Below are 19,945 nucleotides of genomic sequence, written 5' to 3' on the forward strand. Positions count from 1 at the left end.
ACACAAACACCCACATGTTTAATGATCTGTTTGACAGTCGAGTCTACAAAAATGTTTGATTCATATTCATTTTTTGTTTTCTGTGCCTTTGCTGAATTTAGCATGCACTAGCATTGTTACTGTGACAGGACATGTGCTTGTGACGTTATCAAAAAGGACACTAACTTCCTGAAAAACTGTTACTTCTTGGAAGAAAGCAGAACATTACTGGTGACCTCTTCCTGGAGTAGAAAGTGCAAAGATAAAATCCAACCAATAAAGCCATCACAATTTTTCGAGTAACCAAACAGACTTTGTGTCCTTCCTGCCAAATATCCTCTTTCGATGGATCAAACGTAATATTAAGAAGGTAAAAGATACCATTCCGTTGTGTCTTTTAGTTTAACCAAAAACTGGTTTTCAGTGAAACTGTTCCCAAACACACTTTTTTTTTTTAAGATTTGCAAGTAATTCAGCTCTGTTAATCCTGATCTAAGTGAGGTAACCTAAAATATTCACCCATTACTTTTGGTCTGGGCAACATTGCCTAAAATATAAAGCCCAGTATTTTTATCTGGTTTCATCTGGTGTTTACCTGTATTTTGAATTCTTTTTTCGGAACAATCAATAATACAGAAATTTATATTTTTAGCACAAATACAAGATCAATATACTGTATGTGAGGAAATACTCAATGCTTGCCACCAATGAAAGTTCCACTTCATTTGCTGTGAATGGAAGCACTTTTTGAGTTGTCCCTATCAAGAGAGGCCCTTACACAGCTTAACAAGTCCTCTTGGGGTAGGAAATGCAATGACTTCTAGATGCATGAGGACATTAAATCCAGACAAAACAATGATCTGTATTTTTAGGTAAAATTGGTTAAAAAAGAAAGAAAAAAAAGAAAATGGGGTGTTCTGGTGACCAAGGGGTTTAAGATGCTGACCATGTAACTCCATCCAGTTGGGGAGCTTTGTTGCATGTCAGCTCCCTCACTCTCCTCCACATTCCCTCCCTGTGTGCCATCTAATAAAAATGCTTGAAACGATTGTAAAAAATACTATCTAAAAACAATGAGTCTCGGGTGTTGAGGGATGTAATAATGAGAGTATTGTCTTACTGTTGTTCAAAGAAATAGTAGTGGAGATGATGTCACAAGGTGATTGTGCACTCGTGTCACATCTCATCTGAACAATGATTTCACTGGCGTACTGTGCTAACTAGGCTCAAGGCTGTCTACACCGGAGTGATTCACATTTACACAGAGAGAGAGAGAGAGAGAGAGAGAGAGAGAGAGAGAGAGAGAGAGAGAGAGAGAGAGAGAGAGGTAACACTTGTCCATTAGCAGTCTGTATGAAGCCCTTCTACCAGTTCCCCAATCTCTACTGCTTATCCTCCTCTCTTCCGCCCTCACTGCCATACTGTCACCACTGCTTTTCAAATCACTTTACTCAATCAGAATAGAAAGGGCCTTTCACCAAAAAACCTTTACTACAGAGGCCACAGAGATTTTGGGGGGAGGGAAGAGAGACATTTAGAGAAAGTGAGAATGAGAGAAAAAGATGAATAGCAATCCCTTATCGTACTAATATGGCCAGAGAGAAGTTTGGTGTTTGCCAGCAAAACTGAACACACAAGAAAAAAAAAGAAATCCGTAACAAATACAAAGCAGAAAATTCAGGTAAAAGCAGAAACTAATCAAAGAAATGTATAAAAGTGGCATGAAAAGTTTTGATGCAAGTGTACTCACCAGCTAAGCATCACTGGGGTGTGGGGAGGGGGGCAGAGAGGGCTGTCTGTCCTTTTCAAACTGATTCTGGAAGAAGGGAGAGACAGAGAGAGAGAGGAGGGGGAGGGGTGAGTCTTTCACTAGCTGCTCACCTCCCTCTCATAAGCAGGGTGCAGAGCCACAAAGAAGTGCTGGCGCTCTCGTAAACAAACCGCCAACTTTTCAATGGAGCGGAGGAGGCGGAGCAGGAATGGCATTTAAAGGGAGACTTCATGCGGTTGGGGGCTGAACAAAAAAGAGGGACCTGCGAGATGCCTTTACATCAAGTGAAGGTCTAGCTGGACAATAACAAACCACAAAGTTCAATACAGTTCAAACACATTGAACCCTAAACCTCATATACCATAAGAAGCCCTGTATTGCACAGAAAGCACAGCCAAAATATGTTCAACTGTAAATTAACAATATAGATGTAAATGAGGATGCTGAAGCCAACATGGATACTAATATGCAGAGAACACTTTGAGTTCCAAGCTTTTTGATCTCAAAGCCACAGAGCAAATTGGAACAAATGGCCCTGGTTGGTTTCTACAGCAACCTGAAAGAGCAGCTCAGACCTGCCATCCCTCTTACGGCGTCAACCGCCGTGATATGGCTGCTGTTTCTTTCACTTCCACACAGAATGGCAAAAATGAATCAAAAATGTATTGATTATTGTCATATGATCGCTCCAGTAAGACTGATCACTTCTGCTTACACATACAGTATAATCAACTGTGCCTTTGTCAGGATGCTGCTACTCATTAGCATGAATGCAAAACAGCATTTAGCAGATGCCTTTGATTGTATTTAGGGCTGCAGCTAATTTCATTATTGATAAATGCTTTTTTCAACAAACTTATTTGCCAATTAGTCTATAAAATGTCAGAAATATTAATTATTTACAATTATGTATTACAATTGAATGAATTAATTCAAATTAACTTACAGTGATATAAAACAGAAAACAACAACAAATTCTCACATTTGAGAAGCTGAAACTTGAGAATACTTGGCATTTTGCTTCATTAATTACAATTCATTGATTATAAAAAATTGTTTAAATTAATTAAAATCCGATTCTCCAGCTCAATGCTGAGACTCTGAACAGTCACAAAGACAGGTAGACAAATGCAGTTAAGGGGATTTTCTATGGAGCTAAGCTGGGAATTTAGGGCTGAGCAGCGGGAAGTGTCCGCTCAAACAGAAAAACTCCCCATAATCTCCAATGTCAGTGTGGGATCAGGCTTTATCCACTGCAACAAGTGAGGAGGAAGACTTCTCATAAACTGCTTAGTCTGTGACCTGTAGTTTTATTCTCTTTCAGCCACACACACACACACACACACACACACACACACACACACACACACAAACACCAGCAGTGACCTCTACCCCAGACAAACAAAGTCTGGGACTACTCAACCCTGCTCAAATTCAGTAAAACTTTATCGACCAGATCACTGACAGGCATGTGTGATGCAAATGACACTGCAGAGCTGTGGTTTCATAAACACAATACAGATAGCATCAGAACCTAAGCTTGAGGCCCATTCATCATGTGGATAAGCAAGTTATCCCGATTAGAATGTTCTGTCCGATAGCTGTTGAGACAGTTCACTCTAAACCATAAATGTGAACTTTATGGTGGAGCTAGAAGAAAAGTCAGAAGATCACCAAAATGATTCATCCTCTAGGAACCATGAATACCTGTACCAAATTTCATGGTTATCCATCCCACATTTCAATCTAGCCTGACCAACCGACAGAGTGACATTGTCATCCATGTCACTGGCGTGGCAAATAGACCTTTTCACAGTAGACAGTGTGGCATGTCATGGCAGGAAAAGCACAGGTGTAACTGATAAAAAATGATTGCATTCAATTTAGGTCATCTAGTTCCAGGGTACTGTTAATGTCCAAACGCCCTAAAAAAAAGTTAAAATGCTGGAGATAATCATGGTAACCGTGGTAACTGGTCTGAATCGACATTGAAAGGCAAGAAACATCCCCTCGCACTGATATTAACATAATATAATAATATGCATTTTAGTATTTTAGTCATCAGGAGATTTATTAATTTTTGCTTTTTTTTGTTATTACCTAATTAATTGTGTGTGTGTGTGTGTGTGTGTGTGTGTGTGTGTGTGTGTGTGTGTGTGTGTGTGGGTAGTGAACTTGAGATTCTCTATAACCAGCGACCCTTCTGATAACAGTGTGAGGCAGACAAACCAGTCATGAGTTTGAGGCCACACTCTTGTGCACTAATCTGGAGCTCTCTTTAAGATCTGTCAAAAACTTGTGAAATTCCACATCTCCCTCATTTCTGTCCACAAGAAGTCGCCATCAGATCCAGCAGTGAAAATCAACACACACACACACACTTATTGCCTGCAGCTTTCCAGTTTACATCAAACTGTAGCAGGGTGCTAGTGCTAAACAAACTTTTTTTTCTGAAATGTAAAAAAACAGATTCTAGTTTTTACTGAACAAGGACACACTGCATGATATCAACTTAATCAATGGCACTCAAAACATTTTGTTGAAAGAAAAAGTTGTAGAATGATAGAAACCTCTAATATAGTCAATGTGTTGCCTTTCAATGTTACCACCAGTAAGGGTAACCCCCAATTTCCACCGGTTGCGGATCATCTGCGGATCCACTCCAGAACGGCGGAGTCATTAGGTTTCCATTAAAGTCAATGTGTGTATTTCCACTGACTGCAGAACGGCTGCGTTCCGACTCCAGCACAGCTCCGGCGATCCGCAGCCCTCCGGAGCAGATACGCAGAGCTTCTATTTTTACCGGACGCCAGAGAGCTCCGCCGCAATTCAGCACAGGGCAGACAGTGTGGGAAAGGAAGTCGAGCACAGAAGCAAAATAAAACATCATGAAAATAGTTCTTAAATAAATTGTTCAAACTAAAAGTTCATTATACAAAAGGACAACATTTTGTCCACGTATCTGAACAGATGTCAATTGTCTGTTAATTCACTGATTGATTAACTGACCAACCAGGCCTAATGGTAACTCTAACCTGTGGTGGATGTTTTGTAAAATTCAGCCTGGTATCACCAAATTTCAAACACTCAGAATGCGGCAGAAAAGTTTTGAATTGTGCCCGGTTTGGCTCAGTGGGTAGAGCAGGCGCACATATACTGAGAGGTTTATTCCTCAACGCAGAGGTCCGGGGTTCGAATCTGACCCGTGACAATTTCCTGCATGTCTTGCCCCTTTTTCTCCCCTTTCTCACTTAGCTGTCCTATCAAATAAAGGTGGAAAAGCCAAAAAATCAGTAAATTGCACCTGACAGACAATGCATGCAGGGCAGAGATAAGCCATTATCCAGTACTGATCAGAATATAGAAAAAGGCAATCACATCCTGTCAACAATAGCCTCCACTTAAACTATTAAAAGCCCAAGCATGGTGGAACAACAACACTCCCCTAACACCGGAATCTTAACAATTCACAGCCTCAGGACAAATCTAGGCTAAAACAAACACAACAAAAACAAACAGAGAAGCATTACGTCCGAGGCAGTCTAAGTGAGAACAGACAAGATGCTGTAAAAAGGCTGATGGCAATTCAAAAAAGTAAGGCTGTATTTAAATTGTAATATTGGACCCGGAATGTAATCAGAGATATTACCATTACACAAAAAAATAAAAGGCTACCCACCCCCAAAACAAATCTCTACTGATGCCCATATGGACGTTAAAACTGTTTTTGCTTGATGTAGTCATTCCCGCTGTTCATACCGGCCTCTCTTAGTCCACAGGCTTGCACCTTTGACTTATATTATATATATATATAATATATTTTCTAATGCAGTTCATTAAAAATCAGTCCTGGGTCTGATTCAGGACCACATATGGAAGTGGCCTGAATCTGATTTGAAAAAATCAGATCTAAGCTAGATTTGACTGTTCACACTACTTCTGAAGAAGTCTGACCTGGTCACTTGACCCCAAAAAATCAGATTTGGGCCACTTTTGCCTGCAGTCTGAACGTAGCCTAACAGTCACCTTGTCTATGCGTACAATGAGTGGAATGATTGGAACCCAGGACACATTACATTGTTTACATCCCAAACTAACAAGTTAAGTCAGGTCAAGTCATGTCAATTCCATGTATATATCACAGAATCACTGATGTAAAGCCCACTGTCTCGATTGGACTTAAAGGACAGAGAGAGAGAGAGAGAGAGAGAGAGAGAGAGAGAGAGAGAGAGAGAGAGAGAGAGAGAGAGAGAGACAATGGCAATTACACTGGTTAAATAATATAACAAATCCAAGAGGCTGTCTCACATGGCACGACATTACACACAAGACACACATGCTGCTTCCTAAAAGGTTGTCTCTTAAAGACGAGACGGTTTAACTTGCACAACCTGAAACCATGGCATCGCAAAGTCATCCATTACCCTTGTTATCCTGCTCCGTCCTCTTACGTCGCTTACAGGCCGGGTTTCCAGCCCAGTTTCATATGTCCTTGGCTTTCCATCATAGCACTTGACACCTGTTTATATAAGGCCTGACCTCTAACCCCGCACCCCCTGTTCTCAGAAACCTCCCCAGGTTAGAGGAAAGGTCACTTGTGTTATTGCAAAAGTGGTGACAAATAGCTAAAAGGTTACAGCAGAGATGTAAACGGGGACTGAATGTTAAAGACCACAGAGGGAATAAAACCATCGCTAATGTTAATGTGGACAGGCCTGCTGTTTGTGTCCATGCACCCACACATCCACACCTCCATGGATACAGTATGGTAATTGTTATATAAATATATGCGTTTTTGTAGTTCAAAACCAATTTCAGACTTAATGTATGTGTTTCTATCTGATTGCTCACTAAGCTCAAGCTTCTTTCATAATAAAGTGGCACCTCCATTAAAAGAAGCCCGAGGGTCGAAATACATCAGCATTAGTTTTAACGCTAGGGTTGCGACTGACCAGCTGACCTGAGAAATGATGGAGAGCTAACTACGCTATTTAAATGCATCAATCCTCGCCTTATACCTACAGACGGTATTTTACCAGGGCAGGGTGAAATACTGAATGTTAATGATGGACAATGTTCACAATAGTTGGTGTTTTTGGTGGTACAAAAGAAAGACAAAATCGTTATTATGATCTTAATATGGCCTTCAGTTACTTGAACAAATGTTGTTTCTTAAACTAATGCTGAGTTTCTCAAAGACCAAAAATGTTACAGTTAACGTAAGGGCATTAATATTGAACTATCAATTCTTTTTGTATGTATTATTTTGTATCAACTTTAACAGATTGAAGATTACCTGAGTAACCACAATAACTTTTTTACTACAAGTAACGTAGTTATTATGATAAAAATGTACGATGAGAAACCAATTAGCCTACATACAATTGTCATTATTGTTTCATACAATCACCATTGCAATAGGCAGGATTAAGTGATTTAAAACCAAACATAAACAACACATTTACAACAATTATCATAACATATTAGGAGGAGTCATATGCAGTTGTCAAGTACATGGTAGCTAAACTAGCATTGCTTGCTTTAGCTAAATACTTTATCCTGCACTAGCCACTAAAGTTACCCCTTTGCTAGCAGGGCCTAGCAGATACAACGGCTGGGCTAGCAACATTCCTAGCTTTAAAACTGACATGCTCAAAAAAATTGATAGTTTAAACCGCCTCTCTGTTTTCACACGTCCTCCTTTTCTCTTACCTTCATTTAAACTTGCGTCATGCGACAGTTATTAATGCCTGTGCACTTGTCTTGTGTCTTGTTGACGATGGCTAAATGCAATCCGTTTGACATGGCATTGCTAAAAGAGCACAGGTGTAATCAATACATTAATTATGACTGCATTTCATTAAGCTATTTCCAGTTCCAGGGTCCTGGTATTGTGCATGACTCACTGTTAGAGCTTACTGGGTCACCTGAATGCAAAGAAAAATTGCTAACGAGGACAAGCTAACACCTGGAAGAGGGACAGAGGAGGACTCTGGAGGACTGTATCATTTATTTATTTAAAAGTTGTTGATGATGTTGTTGATGATGATGATTATGGTGATGATGATGATGATGATGATGATGATGATGATGATGATGATGAGTTGGCTAAATGTATTGATTTACAGTAATTAGTTGACTGAATTTTCTGAAATTCTTTTTTTTCTGAAATTCTTTTTTTCTTTTAGGTCTCTATGTCTTATTAACATTAATATGATTGTGAAAAACAATCATATTTTATAACAGACCGTAGTCAATTGGGACTGTTGTTTGGTTTTTGTATGTTATGCCTCATATATTAGGCCTACTTATTTACATTTAATCAAAATGTTGCTCATTGTATTTGAGCACATAATTTATTTATCCTGTACATATTTTCTGATTTATAAGCATTTGCTTTCAGTCAACTACAGAATAGGCATACATATCAGAATATATATCATATATCACCATAATATATATAATTTATCACATAGCCTACTGCAGCCCTAGCAGGATTTTTACTTTATTTACTTGCTATTATAAAATTCTATAATACTGGATTTGAAAGAAACATCTTTTCATAAGATTAATTTAGAATTCAGTTATAGCAAACAATGCAACAAAGAACTAAAATAAGAAAAGAATGACCATGAAAGTAGTAAGACAGACATCAGAGAGAGGAGATACAAAAGACCTGCTGTGTCTGCGTGTGCAACTTGTGTGAGTGCATTTACTCCCCTGGACCAGGTGTTTGCTGTGGGATAAAGTCTTTCCAACAGAGTCTTCATGTGTCCCTGGGGCTCTTGATTAGTCTGCTACTGTAGTAAATGTGGTTACACAACTGGGTGTCAGTTTATGTGTGTGTGTGTGTGTGTGTGTGTGTGTGTGTGTGTGTGTGTGTGTGTGTGTGTGTGTGTGTGTGTGTGTGTGTGTGTGATGGAACATTTTATATGTGTGTATCCATGAGTGCTTTGGGTCTTTCCACTTCTCTCTTCCTGTGTCCTAGAGTGCTTGTTTGTGGGAGAGGCTGTTCACATGCGTGTCTGTAAGTGAACTTGGTCGTTCCAATTACAGTTTGTTGTGTTGGTGCAGAGAGAAGTGCATAGCGGGGGGATTGAATTGTCTGCAGGCAGGCGGCAGCAGGCACCTCAGCTTCAGACCAACATTATACTTATTGAGCTGAATATTGATCCGCACATCCAAATTGTGCAGCAGCCAAATGGCTGTGCCAGTCTTGCCAAGCGGGCAGAAAATGATCTGCATTCATTTTACAGCACTTGACACAAACATGGAGAACATGAGATACACTGTAGTGTTCAATTGATGGGTCCCTTTTGTGAGGCTGCTGAAGTGTGTCGCACAATAAATTTATCATAAACAGGTTCTTTTTCAAGGCAATAAATGGTGTAGCGTATACTGCCTCTGTGTACTTAACCCCCCATAAGCTAAAACAGCAAACAGGATGTGACTCTTGAGTGTGGTTTGAATGAGTGACTGCATGTATGCCCACATTCTGCTTTACATTCAAACAGCATTTTCTTTAGCACACATTTACATAATTTCACACTCAGGCACAGTCATGAACTGCACAAGAATGAAAAACAAACTAGAGTTTAACATCAATAAAACATGGGGCCTTCAAAATGTTTAATGTGCTCATATTATACTCATTTTCAGGTTCATAATTGTATTTAGAGGTTATATCAGAATAGGTTTACATGGTTTAATTTTCAAAAAACACCATATTTTTGTTGTACTGCACATTGCTGCAGCTCCTCTTTTCACCCTGTGTGTTGAGCTCTCTGTTTTAGCTACAGAGTGAGGCATCTCACTTCTGTTCCATCTTTGTTGGGAGCCGCATATGCGCAGTACCTAGGTAAGGACTACTAGCTAATCAGAAGCAGAGTATGAGGGAGTGCCACGCTAGCAGCTAGGCGAGCATTATAACGTGTGTTACAAAGTGACGCACGTTCGTCACGGAAGTAAAGGCTGGACTACAATAGAGCTGTTTGGAGCAGTTTGTGAACAGTGTTTTCTGTTGGAGATGGTAAGTGACTTTGGGGTAGGGTTTGGGCGTTAAGCCAAAAAGCATAATATGAGCACTTTTAAAATAGTCTAATCCTCACACTTGCTGGAGGAAAATTAATCATTCCTTTGCATTTCTTTTCTTGATTAAACATTAACCAATATAAAAAATGGAGATAGGTCTTCGGGAATTTGGTTCAATTGGCCAAGTTTTAATTGTTCTTTCTCGTCAGTTAGTATGGGCGATGGTTAATGCTGTCTGGAGACATGTTATGGGGATATCCAAGAACACACAGATAGCAGAAACAGCTGATCAGCCATGTGAGTTAAATGTTACGTCAGAACATATTGGGCAAAGGCATTTCCATATCCCATTTAGCACATCAACTGTTTTTCACCAAAGGAAAAAAAATAACCTCATCCAACGTAAAAACCTTTTGCACAATTGAGAAAGTTTTATCAAATTTTGCCATTTCCATACAGCTTTTCTAATGCAAAACTAAAAAATGCGCATCGAAATTCAAATAGAATTGCCTGTCACTTGATCAGTGAGTAGTTCTATGTCAGGATCTCCAGGGTTTGGATCAAGCATTGGGATTAATGAAAAATAAAGTGTGTTAATGAAGTGGGATCTTCTGGATGGATGGGAAACTTTTTTTATATATGTTATTACATATTCAACATTTCATTTCATATCTCCTGCTGCTCACAGGTTGTAGCTACAGGTTGTGTACATTAATGGGTTTATCACTAAAAGTTGTCTCTCGTTCATCTGCCTTTTTAGCCAACAAAAGTTGTTAAAAGTTTTAGTAATTTTTAACCTTAGTTTGGAGCAAATGTTCAAAGCAAAAACCTAATCGAACGCTAATCTAAATAATTTAAATAGATACCAGTGCAGGATTTGAAAGAAGTTGGATTCAGTAACAAATTCGATACTGGATACAGATTGAACCACAACTCTTAGATCACAGTAGTCAAATCAATGAACCAATGTACAGAATGGGCTCCTCAACTCTAATCCTGAAACTTCCTAACGAAGCTTTGTAAGAATATCCTCAACAATCAAACCCTCTGCTCCGTCCCTCGTTATGCCAAACACTTGATTTCCGTTTCCCTATCACTTTTCTTCTACCTCACATCTTAACAGAGGAAAAACTCTGACAGGAGCTGCATCATTAAAACATGCACAGCGTTGCGATCCAGCTAAATCCCCTGACTTTGTGGGTGGAAAGCAGCTGCAACACAAAAAAAAAAAACACAAAAAAGACAGAACTGATTCTTTTATATAGTCCTGAAGTGGTTACTTCTCTCTTAGGAGGGCAAACTGTATGTGGCACTGAAATGAGAAGAAAACCATTTGCACCTGCTGTTCACATGCATATTTTCTCCAACAGACTCTGGACTCTGAGGCATAGCACACTGAGGATAAGGAACCCAAGGACTGGGGTGAGGAATTATTTATTATGCCAAAGGACACCTGCTTCCAGAAGAGGAAAGTGAGATGATAACTCTCCCTCATCTTTTCCCTGTTGGTCAGATGCCATGAAGGGAAGAAATGAGCTGAGCCGAGCAGAGCGGCAGCAAGTATCACCCCGACTGAGGAAGAAAGAAGAAAGAAAGAGAGTGGGCGATGAGGAGGAGGAAACAAGAGGGATATGAGAGGGGAAGAGCGCATTGCAGCACCACGCAAATCCAGAGAATAACGCACCTTCAGGGAGAGCTTGCCTGCAGAAGTCTTACACAGACCTAAACCTAAATTCTGTTTCCTTGGCTTTTCGCAGCTGCATCAAAGCAAATTCAAACAGAGAGGGAATCAGATGTATTATGGCAAACATTATATGCCTAACTTTTCAGCTGCAGAAGCTGCGCAGCTCATATGCTTTTATACCCTCCACTATGTAAATTACAAGTAGAAAATTGAGTGAAATGCTCCCATTAGACTAATGTATCTTGTGCATTAAGCTAACATAGCTTTTAGCCTGCAGCACGGAAACACAGCTCTGACGCCTAATGTGAGATAGAAACTCTCCCCATATGGACAAGTATGGAGAATTATAATACTTTAGTTTAATAATCCCCCCAAAACTCTACACTACATACTCAAAAGTATGTGGAAATTTGAATGTTACACCAATATGTGATAGTTGAATACCTTATTCCAAAACCATGGCCAATAATCTGGTCTAAATTTGTCCTGTTTCAGGCTTTCCGCCAGATTTTAGAACCTGGCTGCAGAGATTTGCTCCCATTCAGTCATAGGAGCATTAGTGAGGTCCAACACTGATGTTGGCTGATAAGGTCTGGCTCACAGTCGGTGTTTCAGTTCATCCCAAAGGTGTTTGGTTTTGAGGTCAGGGCTGTGTGCAGGCCTGAATGTGTGTTTTGGGGCTTTGAAACATTAAAGTAGGAAAGGGCCTTCCCCAAACTGCTGCCACAAAGTTGGAAGACGTATATACTGTAATATCAGTATATTTTTGCTTTGAGCATTAAACACTTATATCCTGTAGGCTTGAAACTTGCCTCTGACATAGTTGTAGCTAGCTCCTTAGTGGAGGATGGCAACTGTGGATTCACAGCAGTTAAAATAGCAGGGCGACCCAGACTCACCGCAAAGAAATGTCCAAATATATCCTTAGAAACTTCTCAAACCACTCCTGCAGCATAATTCACTGTGGAGAAACTATATTCAGCATTTTCCGCAACATCGCTATCACAACCTCAGACACTCACAGCTGTAGCTTAGAAAGTCAGTCTGAAGTAGCACTTAAGTATAACTATTTTATGCTTCTGCGTAAAATCTACGCCGTTAATACGCACATAGGTAAGTGAAGACACAAACCTACGCCGTAGCCTGACGTGCACCTCTAGAAAAATGTAACTACACGTCGCTCGGCTGTGGCTTGGTAGCGTTACATTTCCCCCTACTCATTTCCTGGTTCTCCTTCTCCATATACAACATGAAATCAAGGAGAGGGTTAACTTTTCCAGCTAAAGATGTCTCACCTTGGTCAGAAAGCACAGGGGAGACACTTTGTTTTTCTCACTATGTCTCTAGAGTCAGTACTCGCTCCGAAGCTCATCGCCGTCACTCTCTCACTTCTCCCTCTACCACACACTCCCCCCACACACGCACATGCCGGCTCGACGCACACACCAGCGCACAAGTATAAACATCAGGCCACTTATGTAGGCTACGGCGAAAGCTCTGCGTGGAGCCTCTGCAGAAGCATAAAACGACCTTTAATGAGCATATTAGTGATTGTTTTCTTAAAACACTAATGACGTGGAGTGCAATGGTAGAGAAGTGGATGATGCGACTGATGATTGATACTATTCTGTGGATGCTTTGACACTTTTATTTGGCCATGACCTTGGTTTACCATTAGCTCCATTTTGGCATCCTGGATCAGGGGGTGCGGATTGTGTTCTGCACCAACAGATCGCAAGACTCCGGTGGGACAAGGGTAGGCGGACTTTATGTTTGCATCGTTAATGCTTGGTGCCCAAACATAGTCAAAGTTGATGGACAATGTTTTGCTGATGTCTGATTTTATTTGTTACTTTTCCGCCCATATTATCTGCCCAGAGAATTTACCAATGTTTTAGTCGCTACTGTTAACATTCCTCCTTTTGTTTCCTTTTGTTTTTTTTGTGTAGCAAAGGGATTTCAACCTTGATTTCGTTGTGCAACTCTGTGTTGTACAATGACAATAAATTAACCTTGAATCCATTTTAACTGCTGTGAATCCAAGCTGTTCAAAGCACCAGGCTAAAAAACTTTTAAGATCCACCTCCAAGCCTTAATATTTTATACTTAAAAGATTGATTTTAGGTATTCCTTTAACTTTTAATGTTTGGGGAGTAAAGTAGAAAACACACACTGACCCAAACTGATAGAACCTCAACTAAGCCCTGCATACACACACTAAACCTGGCCAAACAAGCTTTATTGTCTCCTAAACCTACACACAATCAGTTTGGCGCTCATTTCATTTTGGAGTCGACAGCTGGGAGAGTGAAGGATGGATGTGAAAAGAGAGTGGACTGATAGAAAAGGGCTGCAAGTGATTCATCTTCCTGAGCTGGGCTTGGCCAGGTGGACACAAAAGTGCAGGCCACGTCTGGTTTTAATCAATGGAAATTCCACCTGGAGCAAAGGCTGAAAGAGCCAAAAAATTGAGAGAGCAGCTTAGTGAAAAGCAGAAAATTTGTAAGCGAGAGACATCAAGCGAGGAATAAAAAGAGTGCCACAAGAGAGCACCAGAATGAGAGATGTCAGGTTTTTAAAAGCAGTCTATGATAATACTGATGATATACAGTAAATAAGAGAGAATAAAAGACAGAGATAAATGTTGAAAGTGTGACAAGAAGAAGGGCAGAAGACAGCAAGAATTAGACCATTTAACATGCGAGAGGCTGGGAACCAAGCTCCCAATCCATCTTTTAAAGTGCACGGATGAAACCCCTATTCATCATTGTAGCGTGAGGATATAACTAAAGAAAAGAAAGTGGCAGATTACAAGACCCTGTCTTTTATCGAACTCTTCTCCTGGGACTAGAGCAAAGACTTTCTGAAAGGCAGCAGGAAGATAGAGAGAGCATTTGATTAAGTAATTTGGTGTTTACTGCCACAGACTCATCCGTCATACGCGCCGTTTGCTTAACATCTCTTGAAATGGAAGTACTTAGCAATTAAGATTGAATTGCAGAACGGAGAGACAGGTTCAAATTATATCTGACGCAGTAAAGGAGGCTATTAATTTGGGTTCAAAGAGAGCATGGCCTGTGGGGGGAATAAAAGGAAGCACTGAAGCATGTTACATTGTCTGAATGTGTATGTGTGAGGGTATCAATGTTCTCAATCTGCTTCCAACTGATTTCCAACTCACCCAGAAGAAATGTTCGAGCCAACACAACATAATTAGCCTACTTCTGACAACACCTTAAATAAACTTAAGGTAGCCTTCTGCAGAATCTGCACAAGTCAACACGAGACACTTTGCAAGTGATACATAATTAATTCAGGTTTCATCAGCAAAAAAAAGAAAGACCGTTTGCACAACTCTACGACCCAATCAAAGTTGTGATTCAAGTTTCCCTCTTCTGTCTTCCCTCTCAAAGCAGGTAATAAATAGCTGATAATGTATTTCATACATTTCCAGGATAAAAAATACAAAGTGAATTGATAGGTATGATTACAAACGCATTATTCCCAGGTCCGCAGATTCCTGGTAATTAGTAACCCTGTACTTACTAATTATTACCAGGAAACTGCAGACCTTGGAATACAGTATTTGTAAGAAATTACCATCTTTTCATTACCTGCTTATTGGGAAACAGTGGAATATAAGTATTAAATAATGTTGGGGTAATTTTCCATTACATGGGTAATTTCAAAGAAAATTTAAATGCTTTAATTTACCATAACATTTGCAGACCTGTGAAATGAAGTGTTACCAAACTGACTTGACTTAACTTGATAAACTGTCGTTAGTGAGAAGCTGGTAAGGAGAAAATCTTTAAAAGAAGACATTAGATAGAAGTCTTTGATTAAGTGCCATTCCATTAAGTATCTAAGCCACAAACAAGTGTGGAGGCAGGATGATGTGCTGTTAATCTTGATAGATGCACCACAATTAATGCACTGTTATGAATCATTTATAGGAAAAACAGTAAGCCTGAAATGTGTTTGACTCAGTCAGCCAGAGAGCACACAATAAAGCAGCAATTTATAGAGAATGTGGTTATTCAAACATAAAAAAACTCAAAAGGTACACTAAAGCTTTGCAGCCAAAGCATTCATCACAAAAGATGAGCTCCAGAGTGCATATTTTGCATCATTCCACTCAGCGGTGCTTACAGATATGTCTGACTTGATGGAAAGTAATGCTTTTGTTGTCAGGAAAAAAACTGCCTTTTCGCCCTTGTCAGTTATCTTCAATTATTTTCTCATAGCGTTAGGTTTACAGTATGCTTTGAAATCATCCACCTGTGGTGCACATGACTCCCTGGCACAAAAAGAGAGAAAAAACAAATCCGAGAAGTGGCATTGGAGGAAAAGGAGGATGGCTTGAGGTGGCTTAGGTCTTTTAGTCTTCGTCACATTCCCATGCCAGCCAGCTGTCTGGGTGTCCCTGGAGGCCAGAGCCACCACACTAGATCACAGGAAGTGTCAGAAACACACACACATACACACACACACACACACACACATTTATACAGTAGCACAGGGGACTTGTGCTGTCCTCTGGCCTCAGTATCAAATGGCTGTTGTCAGCATTAGGCAGGACCATTATGCTGGATCCAGGCCAGGTCATTTCAGAATATTTCATAGCAGCGAGGCAATTCTGCTGCATCAGAGAGTTTAGCAGCCGCCTTCATTACAAAGTCACCATTATGGTTTTTAATGCTAATCTAAAATTGCACTGCTTACAAATGATGGAACCATATCTGCTAACTGATTTAATTGTTTCTCCAACATGCAGTTGAGGAAGATGTTTTTTTCCAAGTCAGATTCTGTACTGTACTAGCTTTCATAAAATGTAATTTCTACAATACTGGACCTTATATCACCTTAGCTTGTCGTGTGTTATTGCTTACATAAACAAGCTTGAAGTGTTAAGGAAAATCTAAATGGACTTAACAAAATGATATCATGATCATGAATTGAGTACTACATGAACTGGCAATAGTTCATATAATCACTAATTAAACATCAATTTAACATATACAGTATCCCCGTGTCAAATAGTAGACTCCAAGATAGGTGATGTACACGAAACATATGCTAACTCATACACCCACCCACACACACACACACACACACACACACACACACACACACACACACCAAAACATGGCTCAATAAATATGAGGACAGTCCACAGTCAGTTTTTCTTAAACCATCATCAGAGCCTTTCTGAATAATGCTGGCATTGATTTTCATGGTGCCACAATCAAGACAATTAAAATCACAATGAGATCATTTATATTCTAAAAACATGACACCACAATTATGAAATGACAAAGACAAAAAAGAACAAACAAAGCAACCAACCAACTTAATAGCTGCTTATCTGCTTTTTTCAAAGGGTTTTGATGTGCATTCAATTTGTAGCTCTTTAAATTACATAATAATTACACATTTTTCTCCTGAAACCTATTCTACATGGAAGTGTTTTAGACATTTTGGTTTTATTCCATTAACAGCTGGATTGTTACGATAGTACTTCACTGAAAATCTCATAAAACCACTGACACCACACATGGCTGTATGTGTTCATAGAACAAGCAAGTTGCTATGTAAACAAAATACTCCAATATAATAGCTGTTATATTGTGTTGGCAACACCTGCAGAGCAGAGCAAGCTCATTGAAATTACAAGACAAAACAAAAAGTTCAAACTTCAATCTCTTTCAGATCTTACTGCCAGGATTCCACATGCATTACCAGTTGAAGATTAAGAATTTCATTTGGAATGTTTGATGAAAGTAATCCAAGGCACACAACTCATGAAAGACCAAAGAATTGAAGACTCACCAGGAGCTCCCTGCGAACATTAATCTCTCGCAGAAATACTCAGCCACTGGAAAACACTCATTTAGACTGCATGCAGGTTACCTTTTTGATATAGAAACAAAACACTACGCTGAAGAAACACAATCAGACAGAGAGAGGACACATGCAGTTAAACACACCACAAATTGGCTGTCCCCAACCAACGGTCCAGTGTTTTATGTCTTGTTTATCCCTCTCACCGCAGAGCACAAGCGGCCCTCTGTCATTTATGCCGCCTTAATGAATAGGAGCACATCTTCAGCAAAGTCAAAGACGCGTGGGCACAGCCCACCATCACCGCTGTTTGTAAATCGCCAAGGGTGTCTGGGCGTCATGCCAGTAGGGGCATGCTATCGAAGCAGCAAGGGGCATTGAGGGTGGCTGGGGCGGGTTATTGTCGGACACACAGGACAGTCAGAAGGGTTTGTGAGCACAGAGCTGAAGCTAAGAGAGGTTGCTATAAGAGAAATGAGTTCCTGTGTAGATTGGTTGAAATTCTGATCTGGAGCTGTTTTCCATGGTTAGAGCTAATTCCCTTAGTTCCAAATACAGGGAATCTTAGTGCTCCTGAATACAATGACATTGTATAATATGATTCCAAATGTGTGGCAACAGATTAATGAACCCCCTCTTCTGTTTCAACATTACAATGCTCCTGTGCACCACAGCCTGAAAAGAAATGGCGGTGGTGTGTGGTGTGGAAGAAGTTGACTGGTGTGCACAGAGCCCTGACTTTAACCCCATGCATCCGACACCTGGAAGCCAGACCTTATCACCCAACATCAGTAATGGAACTCACTCCTGCTTTTGTGGCTGAATGGGTGCAAATCCCTGCAGTCAGGTTCCAAGATAAAAGTCCTCCAGAAGTATAGAGGCTGTAACAGCAGCAGATTAATGCCAATGTTTTTTTTTTTTTCGTATAAATCACATATGGGTGTAATATTTGGGTGTCCACATACTTTGTTTGACCATCTCATGTGTATTTTCTAAAACATTAAACAACTTAAATGTTTCTTCAAGTGTATGATTTTGAGTATTATCAAAGCTAAACAAAACAATGCCAACAATAAATGAAAAAGACAAATGAAGTAAATACAACATTTTTGATATTTTCATGCAACTGCAGGTTTGCTACTTTCTGATCAATATTCAACACAAGAGAGCACAGGGCAGACAAGGTCCCGTCCGCACATAAACGGAGACATCTGCGTGTAATAATAGCCTTTGAGTTGTGCCAGCCTGCTGTCTCACTTCCAAACCTTCAGTCAAGGATTTCAGCCTCCAAAACCCTCAGTACAAATGTCTGCAACGAGAAAGTTTCTGAGCAGTGTTTGATAGAGCTGTGAGAAGAGTATTTCTCTCCTGTTGTCTTCTCACTGTTCCCCGAGGGCATCATAATTCACTGGAGCCGAAATGAGAAGCGAAACCAAGAGTGCCGCAGCAAATGAGAGAGCAGCATGTGTTTAAATAACACACACATCTGCCTGTTTGACCCCGTGGTAATTACTAGTGCTGTTGCAATGTTGTGACAACAGTATTCAGCTACCTAGCTTCATCATACAGCCTTACATCCAGCCGCTGTGTCAGTAAATTAGGCAAATAAAGCCTTGTGGTTTCTGAATCCATTTAAGATATCCATATTGACCTAATATAAAACAACCACTCTTGTCTAACTGTTTTTTGGATTACATTACAGCTTTTTAGCCTCTTTTAGCTCATTGTTTTGGTTTTAATGCACATACTATATAGTTTCATGGTCTAGTGCGCTAAAGAACCAGACATTTTTCTCAGGAGTTAGTGGAGATCAAATAAGAGATAAAAGGAGAGTGAATATTTGGTTGGAAAATGTTGCTTTGGGTCAGCTGGATTGGTAAATAAACAGCTGTTTGCTAGCACATTCCCCATAACTTTTATTAGGTGAGAATTAGTCTCGCTTTGCCAGACCTTCCTCCAACACGGCGCTGCGGAGGAGGGTCTGGCTAGTCCACACAGCATTCCGTGATGGGAGAAAAACGTGCTTTAGTTTATTGGCATTTCTTTAAACCAATCACAATCATCATGGGCGGTGCTAAGCACTGGGAAAAGCCACTGCAAAATAGCCTCGGGAAGGAACTTGTTTTGGTGGAACATGTGTACGTTCAAAAGTCTCAGATTGGACAGATAGTCTAGCTAGCTGTCTGGATTTACCCTGCAGAGATCTGAGAAAAGGTTAACCATAGTCCTCATAAATCCACCAGAAAATTATATTTATATTTATTATATTATATATTATTATATTTAAAATGCCAACATAAAGGAAGCCCAAGGCAACAGATATCCGGCCTAAATGAGTGAACAGATTACGATTATTTAGAACGGCCTAAATCCGGCAACAGAGCAATCCCGGAAGTAGAACGTCGAGGATATAGACTAGGCGGGTATATATGAGGTGTAATCTTGTTATGAAGTTCTTTGGCTCTCAAGTGTTCTAATGCAAATGCAAATTTGTTTGCATCAAATCAATGCAACTTTTAATAAAACAAGATATACCATATTTAAAATGTTCCTATAGCACTGCCCTCTGTGGTTGGGGTCAGGCTTTAGATATGGTTAGCTGTTGCAGAGATGAGCAGCAAAATGTTACTTGGTAT

The 19,945-nt window shown here is 40.0% G+C and overlaps 1 protein-coding gene across 7 annotated transcripts in view; it reads right to left on the reverse strand.

Moving 5' to 3' along the window:
- The window catches only part of sema5ba (sema domain, seven thrombospondin repeats (type 1 and type 1-like), transmembrane domain (TM) and short cytoplasmic domain, (semaphorin) 5Ba), a 198,142-nt gene that overhangs the window by 166,146 nt on the left and 12,051 nt on the right, over window positions 1–19,945 (reverse strand). For 5 of the 7 annotated variants that reach the window (XR_004109298.2, XM_031324031.2, XM_031323827.2 and 2 more), the window contains exon 2: window positions 1,730–1,795. The exons of 1 other annotated variant lie outside the window; for it this stretch is intronic. The gene's annotated coding sequence lies outside the window, so the exon portion shown is untranslated. Of the gene's footprint in view, window positions 1–1,729; window positions 1,796–7,462; window positions 7,563–7,656; window positions 7,720–19,945 lie in introns of those variants that run through there. One more of the 7 variants, XM_031323888.2, reaches the window with a different exon arrangement.

This window comes from Sander lucioperca, chromosome 8 (assembly GCF_008315115.2).
Source record: "Sander lucioperca isolate FBNREF2018 chromosome 8, SLUC_FBN_1.2, whole genome shotgun sequence".
NCBI classification, from domain to species: Eukaryota; Metazoa; Chordata; class Actinopteri; order Perciformes; family Percidae; genus Sander; species Sander lucioperca.